We start from the raw sequence: 22,441 nt of genomic DNA on the forward strand, positions 1-22,441 counted from the left end.
TCAAGGAGCATTTTTTGCACTTAAACTTAAGAGAAGAAAAATACATGAAATGTCAATGTTTCAGTAAGAATATTCTGTGCTTCAATAATGGTGTTCATGCTGATATCTGCTACTTTCCACAGCCACAATTGCAACCATGTCTCAGAGAATGGACTGCATTACATTACCAATGGCTGTGAACATGACAATATAATGACCATGAGTTATTATACATGGAACTCTTTTTAGGCTGGAGCTAGAGATTATTGTAAATCTTAAACTTTGCCATCCACTTTTGGGTAAGAGAAGCCAGCTGAGAAATGGTGTGGTTGATGACAAGAACCTCAAACCTGACACAAGCTCATGGTCTGTCTGGCAGTAGTGTTACCAATCCATTAGAGATGTAGGTAATGTATTATCTAGTAATAAGAATTGATGGCAGCATCCTATAAGTGACAAACATCACTCATGCTGCATAATAGCAACACAAAATGCCTAGCTTTCGCTGTTGCTCAAATTCTTGAGACACCTTCCTTTTCGTGAGTTTATTGAGGTCATGTAATGTCAGGGTCAGTTCCATGATGGAAGTCCAGGCTGAAGTGAACAGTAAAGAAAAAGTATTTTTGAGCTACTTTTTATGTCTTAAAAGCTGCTTCAGAGATGTGCAGAGATCACCATCATTGCTTTCAAGTTGGGAATATAGAGGTTGTATGATATATTGCCACAAGTTTACAAATTAGGATTAGAAATTTCTTGGAACAAATTTTAAAAATATCTATACTAAGCACAAAGACTCTGATCTCCTAAATAGAAACCTTGTCAGTTGAAATATTCCAGGCTGAACAGAAATCAGCCTCTACTGGAATTTGAGGGCTGCGCAATCCATCATTTTCACAATGAGGTTGTGCAGCTCAGTCACATTGTAATAAATCTGTTCATTTTCTACAACTGATCATTCTGCAATTTACACAGATACTGAACAGGACTTTGCAGACGACAGGGTTTCCCACTTTAATTATTGCCAGCTGACAACTCAGTGGTGAATGTATCCCCACTGATAACACCTGCCCCACAGCCATTTTATGCTCCAAAAATTGTTATTTGGCTAGAACAAGGCTTCTAACTATTACTTGGGAGGAAGTCCCAGCTCAGAAAGCCAGTAGCCAATCTGATCGGCAATTAGCTCTGTTGTTCTGACAGCATTAGTATCAGCAATTGCCAGGAATGGGATAAAGCAATCTTCAGATTCAATGTTCTCGAGTCCAAGACCAGACATCTATCTGTGTTTGGGTCATGGGGTCTTGATGAAATAACAAGTGCAGAGGATGCAGGCACAGAGGGCAGGCCTTATTAGGAATGGGGGGGTCGCCTGATGCAGAAAGAAGACTGAGAGACATGACCACCTCCCCCACCAAACTTTTAAATTAAAAATGTACCAATGACCTTGAAACCATTGTCGATTGTCGTAAAAACCCATCTGGTCCACAAACATCCTTAAGAAAAGAAGACTGCTGTCTTTATTTGCTCTGGCCTACATGTGACTCCAGATCCAGAGCAATGTGGTTGACTCTTAACTGACCTATGAAATTGACTATCTAACCATTCAGATGCCTCAACCAGCAGCAAGTCTCAAAACAATAATGGAACGGAATGGACCACTTCGCATTGACTGAGGCACTGAAATTAGACCATACAAAGTAGGAACAGCAGTAGGCTATTCAGACCCTCAAGTCTGCTCCAGCATTCAATAGGATCATGACTGATCCAACATTCTTCACTCCCATTTCCCTTGTAACCTTTGATTTCCCTACTGATCAAGGATATGTCTATCTCAGCCTTAAGTATACACAAGGACTCCGCCCACATATCTCTCTGTGACAAGAAGTTCCAAAAGACTCACAACTCTCCTCAGAGGTCCCCAGCATCATAGATGCCAATCTTCAGTCAATTTTGATTCACTCCATGTGACATTAAGAAATGGTTGGAGAGACTGGATACTGCAAAGGCAATGGACTCTTGCTGAGATATTTGTATCATCGATAGTCACAAGTGAGGTGCCAGAAGACTGAAGGTTTGCTAACATTGTGCCGCTGCTTAAGAAGGGTGGTAAGGATAAGCCAGGGAACTATAGACAAGTGAGCCTGACGTCGGTGGTGGGCAATTTGTTAGAGGGACAGAATGTACATATGTTTGGAAAGACAAGGACTGATTAGGGATAGTCAGCATGGCTTTGTGCGTGGGAAATCATGTCTCATAAACATGATTGAGTTTTTCAAAGAAGTAACAAATAGGATTGATGAGGGCAGAGTGGTAGATGTGATCTATATGGATTTCAGTAAGGCTTTCCACAAGGTTCCCCATGGGAGACTGATTAGCAAGGTTAGATCTCACGGAATACAGGGAGAACTAACCATTTGGATACAGAACTGGCTCAAAGGTAGAAAACAGAGGGTGGTGGTGGAGGGTTGTTTTTCAGACTGGAGGCCTGTGACCAGTGGAGTGCCACAAGGATCGGTGCTGGGTCCTCTACTTTTTGTCATTTACATAAATGATTTGGATGCGAGCAAAAGAGGTACAGTTCGTAAGTTTGCAGATGACACCAAAATTGGAGGTGTAGTGGACAACGAAGAGGGTTACCTCAGATTACAACAGGATCTGGACCAGATGGGCCAATGGGCTGAGAAGTGGCAGATGGAGTTTAATTCAGATAAATGCGAGGTGCTGCATTTTGGGAAAGCAAATCTTAGCAGGACTTATACACCTAATGGTAAGGTCTTAGGGAGTGTCACTGAACAAAGGGACCTTGGAGTGCAGGTTCATAGCTCCTTGAAAGTGAGTCGCAGGTAGATAGGATAGTGAAGAAGGTGTTTGGTATGCTTTCTTTTATTGGTCGGAGTATTGAGTACAGGAGGTGGGAGGTCATGTTGCGGCTGTACAGGACACTGGTTAGGCCACTGTTGAAGTATTGTGTGCAATTCTGGTCTCCTTCTTATTGGAAAGATGTTGTGAAACTTGAAAGGGTTCAGAAAAGATTTGCAAGGATGTTTCCAGGGTTGGAGGATTTGAGCTATAGGGAATGGCTGAACAGGCTGGGGCTGTTTTCCCTGGAGCATCGGAGCCTGAGGGGTGACCTTATAGAGGTTACAAAATTATGAGGGGCATGGATAGGGTAAGTAGGCAAAGTCTTTTCCCTGGAGTCGAGGGGTCCAGAACTAGAGGGCATAGATTTAGGGTGAGAGGGGAAAGATACAAAAGAGACATAAGGGACAACTTTTTCACGCAAAGGGTGGTATGGGTATGGAATGAGCTGCCAGAGGAAGTGGTGGAGGCTGGTACAATTGCTACATTTAAGAGGCATTAGGATGAGAATATGATTAGGAAGGGTTTGGAGGGATATGGGCCAGGTGCTGGCAGTTGTGACTAGATTGGGTTGGGATATCTGGTCGGCATGGACAGGTTGGACCGAAGGGTCTGTTTCCATGCTGTACATCTCTATGACTCTATGACTCCCTCACAATATTTCTGCAATTATTGTTGCAGAACTGGAGATCTGTGCTCCAGTTGTGTCTGTGACCAAAGCCAAACTGTTCCAGTACAGCCACAACACTGGCAAACAACAATGGTTGCTAATCAAGCAAAAAATTGATCAAATGCAACTAACAAGGTAACTCATAAATCAAGTGTATTAATTTCTATAATATTTGGTTTAGCTGTCTACACTCCTCTAGTTAATTTCAAATAAGCTTGAAACAGTCTAGAACAATTTAGTTGGTTCACTAAAGGCTGTGATTATTGAATATCACAATGATATAATACAAGTAAATGCATCAATAAATACAGGCCTTACCCAACCACGTCTAGACACATGACTGACTCCAATGCCTCTTAAGAAATTTTAAACATTGTTGGATTAATGATTCTTTATAATTTAATATGCATAAGGAATCACATCTTACAGCAGTGGAAGAATACCAGTTTGAATCTGATGTGATCCACAGATGAGTTTTTAATGCCTGAGGTAGTATGTCCCACTTCCCAACAGAAGACACATGGGACTAATGTAATGGAAATGCTGGAGCACCAAATTGTGACCGAAGGCCTATTCCTTAACTGATACCATCAACACAGACATGGGAACTGGAACTTCAGCAGCTTTGAAGCCTGTATAGCAATTATTGTTTCAAAAGGCCCTGAGTTTTATTCGGATAAGGGCGGAATCCAAATATTCAACTTCATGTCTGAGCAACACCACTAGTTACTGAAGTCAAGGCCCAAATTCAGAGACACTTTCTCCAAGTTGCTCCTATCCTTTGGAAACAGTGACATAGATTGACTTCTGATGGGTGATTCTTGAAAGTTTTTTTTTAAATACATAAATCCAGGGAATCGTTGGAAACTGTAGCATTTGAAGGAAAAAAAGCTGCCCTTCCAGAACTGTTTGTGTGCCTTTGAAACAATATATCAAATATTTATAAGTATCGGTCTTTTGTTATTATGGAAAGCTAGATCACTGGGATCAGCTGAGTCATTTATTCACCCCAATATCCACTTCTTGAGGATTTTGTAGGGACCCCATTCGTCCCATGATGAGGGAAAAGTCATCCAGAGCTTGTCTACATCGCCAACAAACTGGCAGTGAGTACTAACAGTCCCTTTGATCTCCAGTGGTCTATGTTTCTCTGATCTATTAATTATTTTTCCAATCGCAATGAAAAAAAAATCATTGCAAGTCTTAGAGATGATCACATCCTGTCCTTACACAATTCTAAACATGCTGCAAGGTCATGTCCACATATATCATTGACCCGAGGCTGCTGTTGAACAAATTGTCCACAGAGAAGGCCATGAGATATCTCTATTATTGATTCCCAGTGCTTTGGCTGAATGACATTTCTTTATATGCTCAGTTGGTAGGTGCTGCATCTCTCATCAGCGGTCTCCCACAAGGAGAACGGTAAAGAAGTCTGACTTCAGCATTCAATTTATCAGCTCCACACCAGCAATGTAAGATTTTCAAAACAAACTTAAGCCTAAGCCAAAAGATGAACAAACAAATACTGTTCACTGACTAGATTCAATGAGCTGACACCTCTCCCCACTTTCAAATGGACAGTCAAGTTATGAGGATTGATTATCATCAGCACATGATGACCCAACAATTCAAAGACTACTCACTTCCTTCAGTTCATAGATCGACATTCATATATTTCGTAAAGTTGTAACTCAGACACATGTAATAGCTCTCAAGAGTTAGCTTAAGTTGTTAATCAGTAAGTAGTATCTCTGGGACTCTTGACACAAGAGTACGAATGATCTTTGAAATGTAACCAAATAGTAAGTATGATTAAATTTGTGTTTTCTGTTTCAATAAAGAGCAATGTTAACTGTTTTTAAATGGATTATTGATCTGTAATTGTATTTTTGAAAGCCATTGTATTTTTGGCAAGAAACATGAGCATTTTTGAAACAGCATGTCCTTCATTGTTAAGAGATGCCTAATAGGTAAATTCTGCACGTCATGTGGGATCTCATCACAGTGAATGATTTTTAAAAAGTCCATTTTGTTGTTATTTACAAGATTGTTGAAAACAAAATCAATGATGCTGCAAAGCTAATCTTCACCGAAGATGTGATTCAGCATAGCAAATACTTTCATCTTGCAAGCTATATCCTTTATTGTTATAAAGATGAGAGATTTAGGAAAGGATCAAAACATTGAAGTACATTTGTGTTGATCCAAGTTCATTACACTCAGGAACATAGGTCTTGATTTATCGTTCCCTCAGTGGGGTGTTGGGGAGAGGGATTCATTAAATCTAGTAATTGACTTGCCCACTGCCTTCCCCCATCTCCCATTACAATTAATTCTCATTCATTTCCACTTATAAGCCTCATTCCAATACTACAAGAGATCCATACCAAGAGGCCAGCTTGGCTGGTTTCCCTAAGTGGAAAGCTGGTGGGGAGAGATTCTTTGACAGCAGGCCAACAGGGTTCATTAGAGCTCCCCACCACTCAACAAAGATTAACCCCTCCTTGGGTTGCTCTCTCCCATAGCCTCTCAAACTTCAGATCCCCACCCATCAGGAACCCCTAAAAGTACTTCTGCAAAGACCACCTCCATGGCAGGTGAATTACATGGATTCATCTAGGTAGGAATGCTAACTAGCTATCCTTTTAAACACCAACTCCACTCTATTTTGAAATTAAATAGGCAATTTAACATATAGTCATATCTCAAATTTGACGTTTAACACTTTCCTGCAATACTTAAAGACTAACTATCTACCAATTGTCAACACAAGAGCTCTTATCTGTGCTTACAAGTCTGAATATCTTGCACCTTCTCCCAGGAAATCAACTTTTGACAACAAAAATCATTCAAGCTTGATCAGGGAGAATTCAGAATAGGTCACATGACTCCTTCATTCCACTATTTTACCCTAAATCAAAGAGGAAGTGCCAAATCATCATAATGTTATAAACTTAGTTTTTGTAACAGTTAACTGAATATTCTTATCTTATTCCAAATTATTGTATGCTTACTTAACTAACTTAAAACTGAGAGTTCAACTACAAAACAGCAATACTTGCATCCGATAATCTATAGAAAATACAATTGAAGAAGGCCACTAGGTTTAATAAACAAAGTTCTTTAGAAAAAGGTTGTTGTGAAACATTAATTTTTAACTTACTTTCAATCTCTACAATTTGAGATTAGATCAGTCTCTAAAAAGGTACGAAGTGACAACTGGCAGAGCAAGCTGATTTCCTGTACAAAAAGTCTAGACCCAGTTTAAGGCTGAGACCATCATATAAATGGAGTCACCAACTGAGGAATCAATCTGAATGCTTGATAACACACATCAGTTTCTAGCATGCGGAAGTTTGACTTATTCCTCTGCTAATCTGGACGTAAGTATGTCCTGGGGTTTGGGTCTGGAGGGCATAGGGAAGTAAAGTGGAAGGTTGAACCCAGACTGGCAGGAGACTACAATAATTTGTTGGAGCCAGTATGAGCACTCCTCTTGCTTCTGGCTCCATACAAACAGAAAAAAAAAACTTCTTTGAGTCATATTTCAAGTGGTCAGAATCCATTCCTTTCAGGATTGCTTCTTAGACCATTCAAGATCCAGAAAATTGAGTGAAATACTTGCAGGACATACATCACCTACTTCACCTCACCCACATCCTTATCCATATTACCAAACATATCCTCTTCCCTATGCCAGGCTGTCCCTGTCCCATCATTGTGTGTTCTTTAAAGTAGTTAAGATCCTAACTACATCATAAGACTCTGACTCAACTAATCAAGGGACCTACAACCTGTTCTCACAGGATAAGCTATTAGCAAAATGTTCGTGGCTGCAGCATCAGCGATGATGAACCAACAAATTACCTATCATAAATCAAAGCCATTAACAACAATTTAACGCCAGTTAAGTCAGTTAAAACTAATTATATTCTGAGTGCTGTCCATTTACCTTCCTACCTGCTGTATTCCTGATGAAGGGCTTTTGCCCAAAACGTCGATTTTCCTACACCTCGGATGCTGCCTGAACTGCTGTGCTTTTCCAGCACCACTCTAATCCAGAAACTGGTTTCCAGCATCTGCAGGCATTGTTTTTACGTTCCTACCATTCCCACCCTTATATCAGTTTGTTCTCCTTTTCAGATTGCCCATTCAATAAATAGATACTACAGTCTTCCTTACTGTACCAGCACTCACCTTATCCTTTATTCTCTCCTGCACCATTACCATAACTGTTATTGGTTCCCGCAATGCTGCTTATGAGAGACCTATTCATATCTAAATAGTTCTCTCCATGTCTTCATACCTGATTTGTTTTATCTATATAGAGATTTTTGTGGTGATTTCATAATTCAACTTTGTTTTTGAAAAGAGAAATCAAATCATTAATGAGGAAGAAAATTGCCAGTCTATCTTTTTCTCTGTTTGTTTTGTCTGTGTGGGGTATCTGTGTCTGAGTTGTAAGTAATTACATTGGCCTGTTCCAACTGTCACATTATTCATTACCTGCACCCAATTCAAACAACACCAACTTTTGGAGTTCCCAAGCAGAAACAGGAAGTGTTGTAAACTCACAAAAGCTTGGTCAGCGCTGATAAAGAGAATAGATAAGATTCTGATACAGTCTACTCTGTACCGGGGAAACCAAGAGCTGTTTAGGTGACCACTCTACTGAACACCTTCATTCTATTCATTAGCATGAACTTGAGCAACCTGTTCCACACCACCTTAACAAATGTTCACAGTGGTCTTATAGTTAGAATGCTTGCTTTATTCTTGATTCAGAATTAAGATGTGCCCAAAGCAGTTAGTAACTAGTAACTTGAAGGATTCTGTAATAAATCTATTAGCAACACATGCTTGTGCATTTTTGAGACTGGGAATGGAGTATGAATGAAATCAGTGTTTTTTATTGAATATGTACAACATAATACTTTGTGTTAAATAGCCTTGTGAGAATTATTTTTAACAATTTTATTTAAAACAGTTGCTTTGAGCATTCAGTTGATGAATGAATAATCATTCTAGCTTTATTTTATTTCCAGTTGTCTCCTCCATGTACTATAATTTGAGATTCACAATTCAAAAATTACAGAAATCGATTTCTATGAATCAGTCATATTATGCATTGATTTTCCATATTACTTGAGTGACTGCAAATAAAATAAATGCAACTGATTATAAATTCCCTCCATGTTCTCATTAGTCTAGATGTACTACATGCTGACACCTGAACCAGATAGCAAAAAAAAATTGGAGTTCCCAAGAAACTCAGTAATGATAATGTTCAATAAAGAAAAAGCTTTAATATGACATTTATGATTTAAATGGCTGTATGTTTTATGGTGAGAGCAGCAATAAGGATTTTATAACTTGGAGATATGAGAGAAGAAAAAAATAAAATTTGGCTCCCACTCAATCACAGGAAAATAGAAGCAAGTCTGAGAGGAGCCAAATGCATTTTCATTATGGGAAAATTGTAACTTTTCTAAAGAGGGCTATGAAAAAACAATTGTGATATTTAAGCACATTTGTAATTTAATTTCAAATGAATGGATTTAAATTTGTATAAAAGTTATTTTTAAACAGACATGAAAGGAATATGCTGCTGTTTTCTTTTCTCAAAGGTGAGTATTTAAATATTTTGCTGATTATTAGCTAGCAATCCCATAACAGAATGAGTTACATACTTAACAATCGGGGCACTGCTTATTGAACCAATGCGCAAATACTAACAGTGAAAACAAATCAATCAGCATTTCAACAAGGTTGTGCTTGGCTTTCACCAGCAACATTTAGTGCTGGTTTGAAGATACCACAAAACCTCAAACTTGACAAGAGTTCACTAATTCATAGACATTTACTCTGGGCCTCTTTGTGATGGCATCAGAGGGCCATTCTATCTCCTGACAATCAAAAAAATTCAAACATTTATTCACACACTAGCATCTGATTTCTGTCACTGTAAGCTGATAAAATACATTTGCTGCAACAAAAGTGTTGTTATTTGTTTGGTTGGCTGACATAGTCATTCAGAAATGAGGACCCAGGAAGACTAACGTCTACCATAATTGTTTCATGCAGGATTGTTTGCAAACTATTACTTTTAGGAAGTGGAACATGAAATACTGAAGATTGGGAATCACAAATCACTGATCACTTGGGTTTTGGACTTGCTGCAGTTATTTTCATACATCAGTAGTTCATATGAGGTTAAAAGAATGGCCATAACACAGTGGTGTTTGCCATTACTGATTTATTATTTTTCAACTATTTCTTAGACCATAAGACATAGGAACAGAAGTAGGCCATTTGACCCATCAGGTCTGCTGTGTGGAGAATGTGCAAACGACACAGTTACTCAAGACTGGAAACAAACCTGGGTGCTTTGTGCTATGAGACACAGTGATAACCACTATGTCCCCTCTTTGTACATCAAAATTTTACAATCTATCACCAGTTAAATAATACCCTACACCTCCATTTTCCCTACCAAAGTGGATAAATTCAGATTTATCTACATTATGCTGCATCTGTTATGCATGAGCCCACTCACAACTTGTCAAAATTGCATTAGACCCTCTTTAATATTTAATATTAAATTTCCTCATTCAAATCTTTGCTATACTTTGTGACTAGCTGGGGCCCAAGCACTGATTACTGTGATACCACACCAGTCACCATCTTCCACTCATGTTCTCTATTTCGAGTCTGCTAACTAACTCTTAATTTATGAGAGCATACTGTCATAGTTGTGGGTATGTTCACCGACCTGGGAAGTTGATTTGCAATGTTTCGTCCCCTGTCCAGATGACATCTTCAGTGCTTCGGAGACTCCTATGAAGTGCTGCTGTAATTCTTCTAGAATTTATTTGGTTCCATTCCTGCTACTTCCAGTTGCTGGTTTTGGTTATTCATTGTAGTGGCCGGTATATTGGGTCTAGGTTAATATGCTCATTGACGGAGTCCACGGCTGAGTGCCATGCTTCTAGAAATTCCCTGGCTGTCCTCTGTTTAGCTTGTCCTATGATTGTTGTGTTGTCTCAGTCAAATTTGTGGTCCTTGTCATCTGTGTGTATGAATACTAGTGACAGCTAATCATGGCATTTAGTGGCTAGTTGGTGTTCACAGATGCGGATTGCTAGCTGTCTGCCTGTTTGCCCCATATGGTGTTTCGTGCAATCTTTGCACGGAATCTTGTAAATTACATTAGTCCCGCACATGATAGGTCTTTTGCCCTTGTGAGAGTCGTCCGAGTGTGGCTGTCGGTTTCTGGGCTGTCATGAACCCGAGTGGTCAGAGATGTCTGGCTGTAAGTTCGGAGATTTTTTTTAAGTAAGGTGGCATGGCTAGTGAGTTAAATCGTGTCATGTCCTCATTGCGTTGTTTGTCTGTTAGGTATCTGTGGATGAAGTTGCAGGGATATCTGTTCTTGGCGAATACTCTGTAGAGGTGTTCTTCTGCTTCCCTTTGTAGATTGGCAGTGCTGCAGTCTGTTGTAGCCCTATTTTCACACCGGCCACTACAACAAACAACCGGGACCAGCAACTGGAAGCAGCAGGAATGGCACCAAATAAATTTCAGAAGACACAGTACAGCAGTGCTTCACAGGAGGCTCCGAAGCACTGAAGATGTCACCTAAGCAGGGGACGGAACATCTGCAAATCAACTTCCCAGCTCAGTGAACATACCCATAACTACGACAACTGGCATTCGAGCTACAAATCTTTACGCAAACCTTGAATGAGAGTATACTACAACCAATCCTATGTGTTTTGAATTTGCGCAATAACCTCTTATGTGGTCCTTTAACAAAAGCTTTCTAAAGTTCCAAATACACATCACATCCGTTATCTACTCTACTAGTTACATAACCGACAAACTTCAATAGACTTGTCACATGTGGCTTCCTTTTTATAAACTTCATATTGACTTTGTGATTCCATTGATATTTTTTAAATGTCCTGTTATGACAGCCTTTATAACAGACTTCAGCTTTTTCCTTACTGTTGCTGTTAGGCTAACCAGTCAGTAATTTCTTGTTTTCTCCCTCCTTCCTTTCGTAAATAATTTTCTTACATTTGCTGCCATTGAATCTGCTGGGACTGTTCCAGAATCTACAGGGTTTTGGAAGATGAAAATCAACACATGCATTATCTCCATGACCACTTCCTTTCATACCCTGGGACAGATTTTCAGATCCTGGACATTTATCAGCTTTCAATCACATTGATTTTTCCATCACTTTTTTAATGAAGAAAATACTAATATCCTTTAATTCCTCCTTCCCAATATTCTTTCTGAGTCCCTAGCAACTTTGAAAAGCTGTGTCTTCTTTTGTATAGAGTTTTCTAAAATAGTTCAAATAAAATAAAGATGCCGAAAATCTGAAGAAAATACAGAAATTGCTGGAGAAATTCAGCAGATCTGGCAGCAACTGGGGAGTGACAGCAGAGTTAATTACTTGAAAAGTTAACTCTGCTTTCTCCACAGATGCTGCCAGACCTGCTGAGTTTCTCTATAAATTTCTGTTTTGCTAACTAAAATAGTTGTTTAATCTGACACTTCCTTATTTTCTATTATCAATTCTCCCATTTCAGACTATAAAGGTACATTTGTCTTCAGTAAGCATCATTGTTTTACATTCTTGTAGAAACTGTTACAATCAACTTTTATATTCTTTGTAAGTTTAATTTCAAGTTTAAAAGGAGAAACTATGCCTTGGTCCTTCTTTGCTGAAATCTAAACTGCTCCCAATACTCAAGCTTGCTACTTTTCCTTATAATTTTATTTGACACCTCTTTGAATCTAATGCATATCCTTAATTTATTTTGTTCGCTATCATTGGGCCACTTTTCCTATTGTGTTCCTTCCCCTGCAAAATGTACATAACTGTTGCAGTGCATGCATTTTTTCCTTAAATATTAGCCATTGCCTAACCACCATCATGCTTTTCAATGAAATTACCTAATCTATCACAGCTAACCCATCTTTAATACCTTTACTGTTTCCTTTACATAGGTTTATGACTCCAGTTTTGGATTGGACTGCATCACATTTGACGTCATTGAAGAATTCTATCACATTGTGGTCACCTGTTAGACCATAAGACATAGGAGCAGAAATTAGGCCACTCAGCCCATTGAGTCTGCGCAGCCATTCAATCATAGTTGATAGGTTTCTGAACCTCATTTTCCTGCTTTTTCCCCATAACCCATGATTCCCTTGACAATCAAGAACCTATCTATCTCCATCTTAAATATACTCAATGACCTGAACTCCACAGCCTTCTGTGACAATGAATTCCATTGATTCACCACTCTCTGGATAAAGAGGTTTCTCCTTATCTTCATTCTAAAAGGTCTTCTCTTTACTTTCAGACTATGCCCTCAGGTCCTAGTCTCTCCTACCAATGGAAACATTTTCCTAATATCTACTCTGTTCAGGCCATTCAGTATTCTGTATGATACAATTAGAACCCCCCTCATCCTTCTAAACTCAGTCAGGTGTAGACACAGAGCCCTCAAACGGTCCACATATGTTAATTTTTTCATTCCTGAGACCATTCTCATGAGCCTTCTCTGAACCCACTCCAGGGCCAGTACATTCTTCCTGAGATATTGGGCCCAAAACTGTGCACAATACTCCAAATGTGGTCTGTTCAGAGCCTTATAGAGCCTCAGAAGTACAGTCCTCTCAAAATAAATGCCATCATTGCATTTGCCTTCCTAACTACTCACTCAACCTGCAAATCTACCTGAGAATTCAGGACTAGAACTCCCAAGTCTCCTTGCACTTCAGACTTCTGAATTTTCTCCCCATTTAGAAAATAGCCCACGCTTCTATTCTTCTTACCAAAGTGCATGACCTCACATTTTCCCATGTTGTACTCCATCTGTCACTTCTTTGCTCATTCTCCTAACCTGTCAAATCTTTCTGCAGTCTCCTGTCTCCTCAATTCTACTTGTCCTACCTATCTTTGTATCATCTGCAAACCTAGCCAGAATGCCCTGAGTTCCTTCATCTGGATCATTAATGAATGAAGTGGAAAGTGGTGGTCACAACACTGACCCTTGCAGAACACCACTTGTCACTGGTTACCATCCTGAAAAAAACCCTTTTATTCCCCCTCTCTGCTTTCTGCCAGACAGCCAATCTTCTATCCATGCTAGCACCTTGCCTCTAACACCATGGGCCCTTATCCTACTCAGCAGCGTCTTGTGCGGCACCTTGTCAAAGGCTGTCTTGAAGTCCAGGTATATAACATTCATTGGCTCTCCTTGGTCTAAGCTGGTCATTACTTCCTTAAAGACTTCTAACAGATTTTCCAGGCAGGATCTCCCCTGAATGAAACCATGCTAACGTTTCTCTATTTTACCGTACACTTCCCAGTGTTCATAACTCTCATCCTTCACAATGAACTCCAAAATCATACCCATGACTGATATTAGGCTAATCAGCCTGTGATTTTCCATCTTTTGCCTTACTCCCTTTTTAAACAAGGGTGTCATGTTCATGATTTTCCAATTCTCTAGAACCCTCTTTGACTCTAGCAATTCCTGAAAGATCACCACTAACACCTTGACTTTTTCTTCAGCTATCTCCTTTAAAAATCTGGGGTTTAGTACATCTGGTCCAGGTGATTTATCCACCTTCAGTCCATTCAATTTGTCTAGCACCTTCCCCTTGGTAATGTCCACCATACTCAGTTCTGCTCACTTACTGCCTTGAACTTCTTACAACAAGATTATTAATTATCTTGTTATTGTACAAAACAAAATCTCAAATTACCTAATCGCTAGTTGGTTATCAATGTAATAATCTAAAAATAATCTTGCAAGCACTCCAGGATTGCATCTGCCATGGTACAATTGCTAATGTGGCTTGCTAAGTCTATATTTAAATTCAAGTCCTTCATGATTACTGTTGCACTCTGGTTGCATGCATACTAATTTCCATTCAATGTCATCCCTGACCTTAGCATTATTGTTTGGAGGACTATAGACAACTCCCACTCATGCTCTTCACCATGCATTGTATTTTAGCTTCACTCAGACTGATCTTCTACATTTTCTGCATCATTATCCTTTCTTGCCACTGCACAGATTTTATCTTTCAGTGACATTACCCCAACTCCTTTTCCTTTTTGCCCATGCTATATACGATTGTTATTCTTGAATATTCAGTCACCCTGCAGCTAAGTAGACATTAATGACAATCATAATTGTATCAAGTTGCAACTATTTGGTACAGTTCGTTTTTCCACCTTATTGTGACTTCTTTATACTTTCAGTACTTTTAGACTGGTCTTACTATGTTTTTACACCTTTTTACACTTGGCCCTATTTGGTTCTAGCTCTTATTTCCTCTAACTTCCACTTTTAATTTCCACTTTTCCATCTTTCATTTGCATATTAGTTCCCTCACTTTTGTCTCCCCACTCATATTCCTGTCTTGCTGCTGCTCTAGTTTATACACTCATCCACAGTACTAGCAGACATCTCTGTGAGGTCACTGTCCTTGGTCCTGCTGGGGTACAATTCGTCCAGTTTTTATGTGGGTTTGAGGCCACAAACAGTTCAGTCATGATCTCAATGACTTGCACAGCATGTTTAAAGGGTCAAATGGCCTATTCCTTTTCCTAATTCATATGTACCAACAGACAGCGATAGCACTGATAATTTAGGAATGGCCAAGTTATAATTGGATCAAAGAATGAAATGAAACACAAAAAAAAGGGAAGGAAGAAAAGAAGAATTAGATAAATAACGCAAACTTACCAGCAGTTTAATTCCTGAGTTTCTCATTCTTCTTACTAAATTTAAAATGGATAAACCTTTCACCACAGACTTCATTAGCTCGCGCAGAAGTGTTTACTTATTCAGCTGAGTAAAATGTTTAATAAGATTTTTTTTCATATATTAAATATTTTATTTACCTTTTTTTGTCCAGATGAAGATAATCACAGAATCCCAAATCTTTCCTCACAACTACTGTTTCTCATATTCGTCAAATATTATTAAAGCAATTTTCTTTTCAGCTCCAACTCCACTATTCACAATTATTCACCCCAGGCGTTATGTTGATGTCATCATGTTACAGTGATTAAACCACTAAGTAAAATAACCAATTAAGAACTGTTTATGCAAAGTTTTGAACTTAGAAGACTGTGACACACAAAGATAAGCAGAAAGCATGTGCTGTATTCTGTTTATGGTATTATGATTGTTGGGCACACGATTGGGTACAATGATGTTGATAAGCCAATAGACATCTGTGGAAGGCTAAGTAGTTATTATTTTCTCTATATACTAACAAAAACTCTTTGGTTTTAGATATAAATTGACTAAATGGCATTAGAGTAAAGAACAACATACATCCTTCAAGTATATACACATTCATAAGATGCTCTGCTGTGTAAACAGGCTTCTTAATAACTTACTACAGCTTCCAATTAAATAGCGACAACTCAATCAGAGCAATTCAAATGCAAATTATAGATGGACAAATTATTCAAATCATGTTTCTAAAACTGTGTCTAATTTCACTCCACAAAAGTAGCTTTTTGTTAGTGAAAGATGGAACTGTTTACAAGCCAAGATATATAACTATATACACAATTCTAATTTGTTGGTAAGTTTAATAGTCAGGCTGTATAATAACATCAGAGTCAAGATTAGAGTGGTGCTAGAAAAGCACAGTGGGTCAGGCAGCACTCGAGCAGGAAAATTAACGTTTCGGGCAAAAGCCCTTCATTAGGAATGATTTCTGACGAAGGGCTTTTGCCCAAAACGTCAATTTTCCTGCTCCTCCAATGCTGCCTGACCTGCTGTGCTTTTCCAGCACCACTCTAATATCCCCAGCATCTGCAGTACACATTTTTGCCTTATATAATAACATCAAACACACTTGAGTAACTAATCATACCTGAATAAGGTTTCTGTTCTCAAATTGTCATTTCATTCAATGTGTACCCTGGTGAAAGTTAGCTGTTGTCTTTTTGCACCTGGATTTATTAGGGGCAATCAGGTTCAGACAGCTCTTCCTGATAATGCTTGTTCAAATTACTTATGCTCTGATGGTACAGGTTTGTAATCAGTTAAAGATTTTCAGTCACGAATATGATCCATATATAGTATCATACACAGCAAATAAAGAAAACATGCAAACATGGAATAAATGAAATCAGAAATATAGAGTGCCTTCATATTATTTAATCAGAAAAGCCACATTGATCAACCAGCTTATATACTTACTTTACAAAAACAATTTGTCTAGCTTAATGTCTTCTCTTTATAATTGATTTTTTTTTAAGCAATAAGCCTTTCATAGGGTCAGTACTTGGTGTAACAACATCTGGGTCTAAAAATAACACAAATAAATAGTCACTAAGCAATATGGAATTATAAAGAACTGTGAGTGAATAAGGTTGCTGTCAACCAGAAAAGCGTTTCCAAGCATCGACATGCCGCTAAAATTAGCTAGAATGAGGTAAATGTAGATTTTGATGGATTTAATTAAAAATCACTAGCTAGCTTTAGTTGTCAAAGACAACACAAAAATTATTCAGCATTCGGAAGGTTCCAAGTTTGATGCTAGTCTTTGCTAAACAAATTAATCTCAACTGAGAAAGTTAGAAGCAGCACAATGGCCCTTAGACTTCTGGCTTACAGAGAGGCAAAATTTTGTCAGTACTCAAACCAAAGGTTAGCTAGTAGCTTGGTTGAGAAGTACATGTGTGCAAATGTCAGAGAAGAACTCAATTATACAGTAACCCTGAAGTTAAATATCCCTGATGGATGATGCTGTACAATTCATAAGAAGAATTTGGATTTGATATCAAAAAGTTACCCTCACCTACAGAGTTTGTATCTTCAACAGTGGAGAAAACTGGCTAGTTACTATAGTCAATAGAAAATAGAACAGGACAGCATAGGAACAACTCCTTCAGTCCACTATGTCCATGCTGACCATGATGTTATTCTAAATTAATTCTATCTGCCTGCACACATTCCATATCACTCTGTTCTCTGCCTCTTCCTCTGTGAACCTAAAAGTCTCTTAAAATTTGCTACCATATCTGCTTCTACCACCTCCTATCTCAGCATGGACCAGATACCTATTACCCTCTGTGTAAAACAATTTCCTCGTACATCTCCTTTAAACTTTCCCCTCTGAACTTAAACCTACATCCCCTAGTATTTGACATTTCCCCTCTGGGAAAGAGAATCCAATTAACCCTGTCCATGTGTCTCATAATTTTATACACTTCTAAGGTTGTCCCCCAGCCTCTAACACTCTCAGGAAAACAATCCAAATTTGTCCAACCTCTCTTTATTGCTAACACACTCCAATCTAAGCAACATCCTAGTAAATCTCTACTGCATCATCTCCAAAGCCTGCATTTCCTTCTTATCGCGTTGCCTGCAGAATGTACACAGTACTCCAAAAATAGTCTGACCAAAGTCCTATACAGCTGTAACATGAATTGCCAATTCTATTTCGCAATGCCAAACCAATGAAGGCCATATGCCTTCTTTGCCATCTTATCCCCTTGTGTTGCCACTTTCGAGGAGCTATGGACTTGGACCCCAAGATTGCTCCATATATCAATGCTCCTAAGGATCTGGCCATTTAGTGTATGCTTTTCTTTTGCATTTGACCTCCCAAAATGCATCACCTCACACTTGTAATAGCTTTCCTTGCCTCCACCTAATCATTCCAAAGGTTTTACCAGACAATTCAAAGTCTGCAGTCTAAAGCATAGCAGTGAAAACAGTTTCCACACTCTTTCAAAAAGGATCTGCAATGTTTTACATTTTGCATCATTAAAATCTGTACTAAAACAAGCTTCTAGCTGCTTGCTACTAAATAAAGCTCTAAATAAATTAAAACAATTGCTACATTCAAACTATATAAATATAGTTTGGCATATAAACTAGGAGCAGATATAAACCATTCAGCTGCTTGAGCTGCTCCGCAATTTAATAAAATCATAGTTGATCAGTTTGTGTATCAAATACTACATTCCCACTTACCTGCAAAGACCTTTGATTCCTTAACTGACAAGACTCTACCTCTGCTTTAAAAGTATTCAATAATCCTGCTTCAACTGCCTTCTGAGGTATACAATTCAAATCTCTGTCCTAAAAGGGAAATCCCTAGTTTTTAAACATATCCCCTAATTCTAGACTTGTCCATAAGAGGAAACAGCATTTCCATCTGCACATTGTCAAGACTATTCAAGATCTTATGAACTTCAATGAGGTCACCCCTTACCATTCTAAACTCCAATAGACATGAGTCCAGCCTGTCCAACCTTTGCTCATAGACAACCCTCTCATTCTAGGCATCAATCTCGAAAACCTTCTCTGATGCACCTCCAATACGTTTTCATTCCTCCTTAAACAAGGAGGCAAAAATTGAAACCAGAACTGTGTTCATTCATGTGTTATATAATTGCTTCACTTTTTAAAGCAAAATCATATTCACTGTAATTGATTTTAAGTTCTGCCCGTGTTAAGTGGCTTATGATTCAAGCAACCATGGTATTGCTGGCAGTAAGAAAGTTACTGTGGAAGAGTTTGGACATTCATACCAAATACTGTCATTAGTTTCATCATTATCATAAATGATTAATAAAAAGTAATGTAAAGAGAAGACACTTCCTAGTCTGACTAGACAGTAAAGTCACCAGTTTTATTCCATTGACTGCTGCCCAACTGTCTCTCAGAATGTTCCACATTAGACTTCACTGTTCCAAGGCAATTAGGTTGTTACAGCAATAAAAACTAAATTTAACAAATGTTTATGAAATACATATACAAATGACAAAGCTGGTTTGTGTGATTTTAAAACGTGAGATGGAATTATCATTCAGTTTACAACCAAGGGTTAACTGAGAATGTATCTTTCCACAAGTTGCATTATTAATAATCACAATCACTATAAATGGTAGTTTCACAGGGAACTTCACTGTAGGGGAATGGGTCTGGGTGGGCTGCTCTTCGGAGGGTCAGTGTGGACTTGTTGGGCTGAAGGGCTTGTTTCCACACTGTAGGGAATTTATCTATCTATCTATAAATGACATATCATTGGAAAAGTTGTATAACTCTGCAAACTATGTATTGAAATGATACAAAAGTACTGTTTAATCAAGGTCATTTCTCCTGGAATTGAAAAACAATGCTTTTCCTTACACAGTTATCAGTTTTAAATGAACTAATAGCTAAGTCAGACTAATAACATAGAATATAGGTCAGTTGCAGCTTTGCAAATCTACTGCAACTCCAAATAGGATCACCAGCATGCTGGTAAAAGAGAATGCACACTGAGACTCCTCTGGTTCATCAATCAGTGTTAGACATTACTCAGGTAAGATAAATACAAGGAACATTCCACTTTGGCAACACTTCTTTTGAACTTTTCGGGGAAAAAAAAGCTCCTGCAGGAAAACCCATCCACTTAAACAAGTGCCTTTACTTAACTGTGTGGGGGATATTGTTCCTCTCCCTTCCTTCCCCTTTAGTCTAATTGCTGGTACCTGTGAAGCAAAGTTGCTATTCAGACATGAGGAGCCTGCACAACAGACAGACATTAACAAAAGCATTGTAAAGGTCGCAGTCTCCTGAATTTTCCCACAGTCTGCCAGTCAGTTGCGTGTGCCAAGTCAGTACACAAACATTCTGCGCCCACTTTAATTCACCACTAGAAAAGTTTTCTAACATTGAAGTACACTTAGGGCTCACAGTCTGTCCCATGCCATTTAATGGCATTGCTCCAGTGGTCCAGGGCTGTCCTGCTAGAGTCTCTGGATTAGATCATTCCCCCTGTGCAATTGCCATTGCTGCTGGAAGGACAATGATCTTCTGAGCCAAACTGTGAGCCTGCGACCACATCAGGTGTCTTAACCCACAGTCTGGAATAGCTTGCCCTAGTTCACTCCCCAAACCACCCTCAACAATCACTCTACTTCCTACAATATCTTACCATTCTAAGGCTGAAAATGCACAACAATCCTTTCCCCCCCTCTCTATTATCCAGGGTGCCAAACACTTCTTCCAAAGGAAACAGCAATGTATTTTCATTTCTTTCAAGTACAAAGTTTTTTTTTATTCCTGATGTGGTATCCTCCTATATTGCACAGGTTAAGTGTAAACTGCATCACTGTTTTGTAGAACATCTCTACATAGTTTGCAAAAGTGACAGTCTCTGTCACAGTAATTTGCTGCCTCACTTTCAATCTATCTTGTCTGTCCTTGGCCTGTTCAAATGAAATGTAAGCTTGAGCAACAGCACCTCATCTTTCAGATTGTCATTTTCCAGCCTTCTGGTATTCACAGCGTTCAACTCATCAATTTCAGGTCATGACCTCTGTGGCCCATTTCCTCAGATTTGTCTTGACTCCACTATTCCCACTAATACCTTCTGGGATCCATCTTTTGTAAGTCCATTTCTCCTTAACATATCCTTTTGCCTTGAGCCATCAATCCTGTTGACATTTAATTTATCCCATTTTCCATCCTATAATAGGAATTCTCAAAAGTTCTCTCCTTCTTCTCTCGGCCTTGTGCAAAATGTACGCATTCTGTCTTTTCTGAGTTGTGATGAAAAGTCAATTTGGAACATTGGGAAGAAAACTAAGGGAGTAGGAGGGAAGTTGCAGATTTGTCATAACCTCTCAATAGGAAAATAAGTCATTAGATTATGGATGAGAAAGAAGTCTATTCCACAGCCTTAACATGCTGGCAGTAGGTCAATTTGCCAAACTATGGGTCTAACAGCCTCACTGGAAAGGAAGTCCCACCGTCAAATACTACTGCCCAATCTGATTGACCAGCTCCAGCAGTATTGGTAGAGCCCTGACCTCAGTAGTTGGCGCTACCAGTACTGTAAGCAGGCCAATGAAGAGGAAAGCATGTACTGTGGAAAGAGGCAAGCCCTGGGATTTGGTTGTGAATGAGAGGGGTTGGTGGATTTTTTTAGAGCAGGTGGTTGGGAACGAAATGTTGGTTTCTATTTTCAGGGGAGGAGTGTTGCCAATGTGTAAAGTGTCGACACCCCCTGAAGATAGTACCCTCCCTTTTATACCTTGTTTAAAAGAAAAATGGCCTGGCCAAAGCAACAATATTTTGGATGAGCAATATGATTATGTATTTACAATGAGAAAGCAGCTGCCAATTTCAGCACCAATCTCCCTTTGTATTAGAGGATGCCATTCAGGGTGGATAGGGTGATGGACTCACCATCACACAGATATTATATTTCCATCTACTAAAAGCATTCCTGGTGAGGGTATATAATATGCAAACCATTAGCTTTGTTTTTCTCTCTACAGATGATGCCTGACGTGCTAAGCATTTCTAGCACTTTTTGATTTTGTTTCAGATTTAGCATTGTGCTCTTGTACAAATTAAATCAGTTTATGAAATAGAATGCAAACATTATAACATGCCAATTTCTTTTAAACATTTTTATGTAAAGTATGAATATAAATTAAATGATTTTCACCTTCAATCACTCAATGCTAATTTATCTTATTTAATGATTTGTATAAAAGTCTCAAAGATTCAGTATACTATATCCTATTTTTATTAGTACTGCACCACATAAGTACAGTAAAACAAATTATGAAATGCTGACAACAATAACAACCATTATTTATTTCTCTTGAGAAATGTGTATGATCCATCACCTAACAATTTGTGGAACTCAACCAGGATGTAGCTCTGCATCGAGTAGTAGAAATCAGGATAACTCACTAGGATATTAGCAGAAACCTAGCCTGCTACCAATCTGAACAGTACTGTAATCATTAAACATAAAATACACAGAATGAGGCAAAGGTTCTGTATGCCACACATCAGTAATCACAAAGAGATATAATAAATAATTTGAATTATCTGCACATATAAAAGTCTAATCATATCT

The 22,441-nt window shown here is 38.6% G+C and overlaps 1 protein-coding gene and 1 long non-coding RNA gene across 4 annotated transcripts in view; one reads left to right on the plus strand and one right to left on the minus strand.

Annotated features, from left to right (window-relative positions):
- The window catches only part of LOC122560119, a 181,457-nt gene extending 176,158 nt beyond the window's left edge, over nucleotides 1-5,299 (plus strand). The window contains exon 3 of the long non-coding RNA XR_006314646.1: nucleotides 4,887-5,299. This is a non-coding gene — a long non-coding RNA (uncharacterized LOC122560119). The remainder of the gene's footprint in view (nucleotides 1-4,886) is intronic.
- Nucleotides 1-22,441, minus strand: part of kcnb1 (potassium voltage-gated channel, Shab-related subfamily, member 1) — a 360,002-nt gene that overhangs the window by 330,234 nt on the left and 7,327 nt on the right. The gene's annotated exons all lie outside the window — the stretch shown is intronic.

Source organism: Chiloscyllium plagiosum, chromosome 20 (genome assembly GCF_004010195.1).
Source record: "Chiloscyllium plagiosum isolate BGI_BamShark_2017 chromosome 20, ASM401019v2, whole genome shotgun sequence".
Classification (NCBI taxonomy): Eukaryota; Metazoa; Chordata; class Chondrichthyes; order Orectolobiformes; family Hemiscylliidae; genus Chiloscyllium; species Chiloscyllium plagiosum.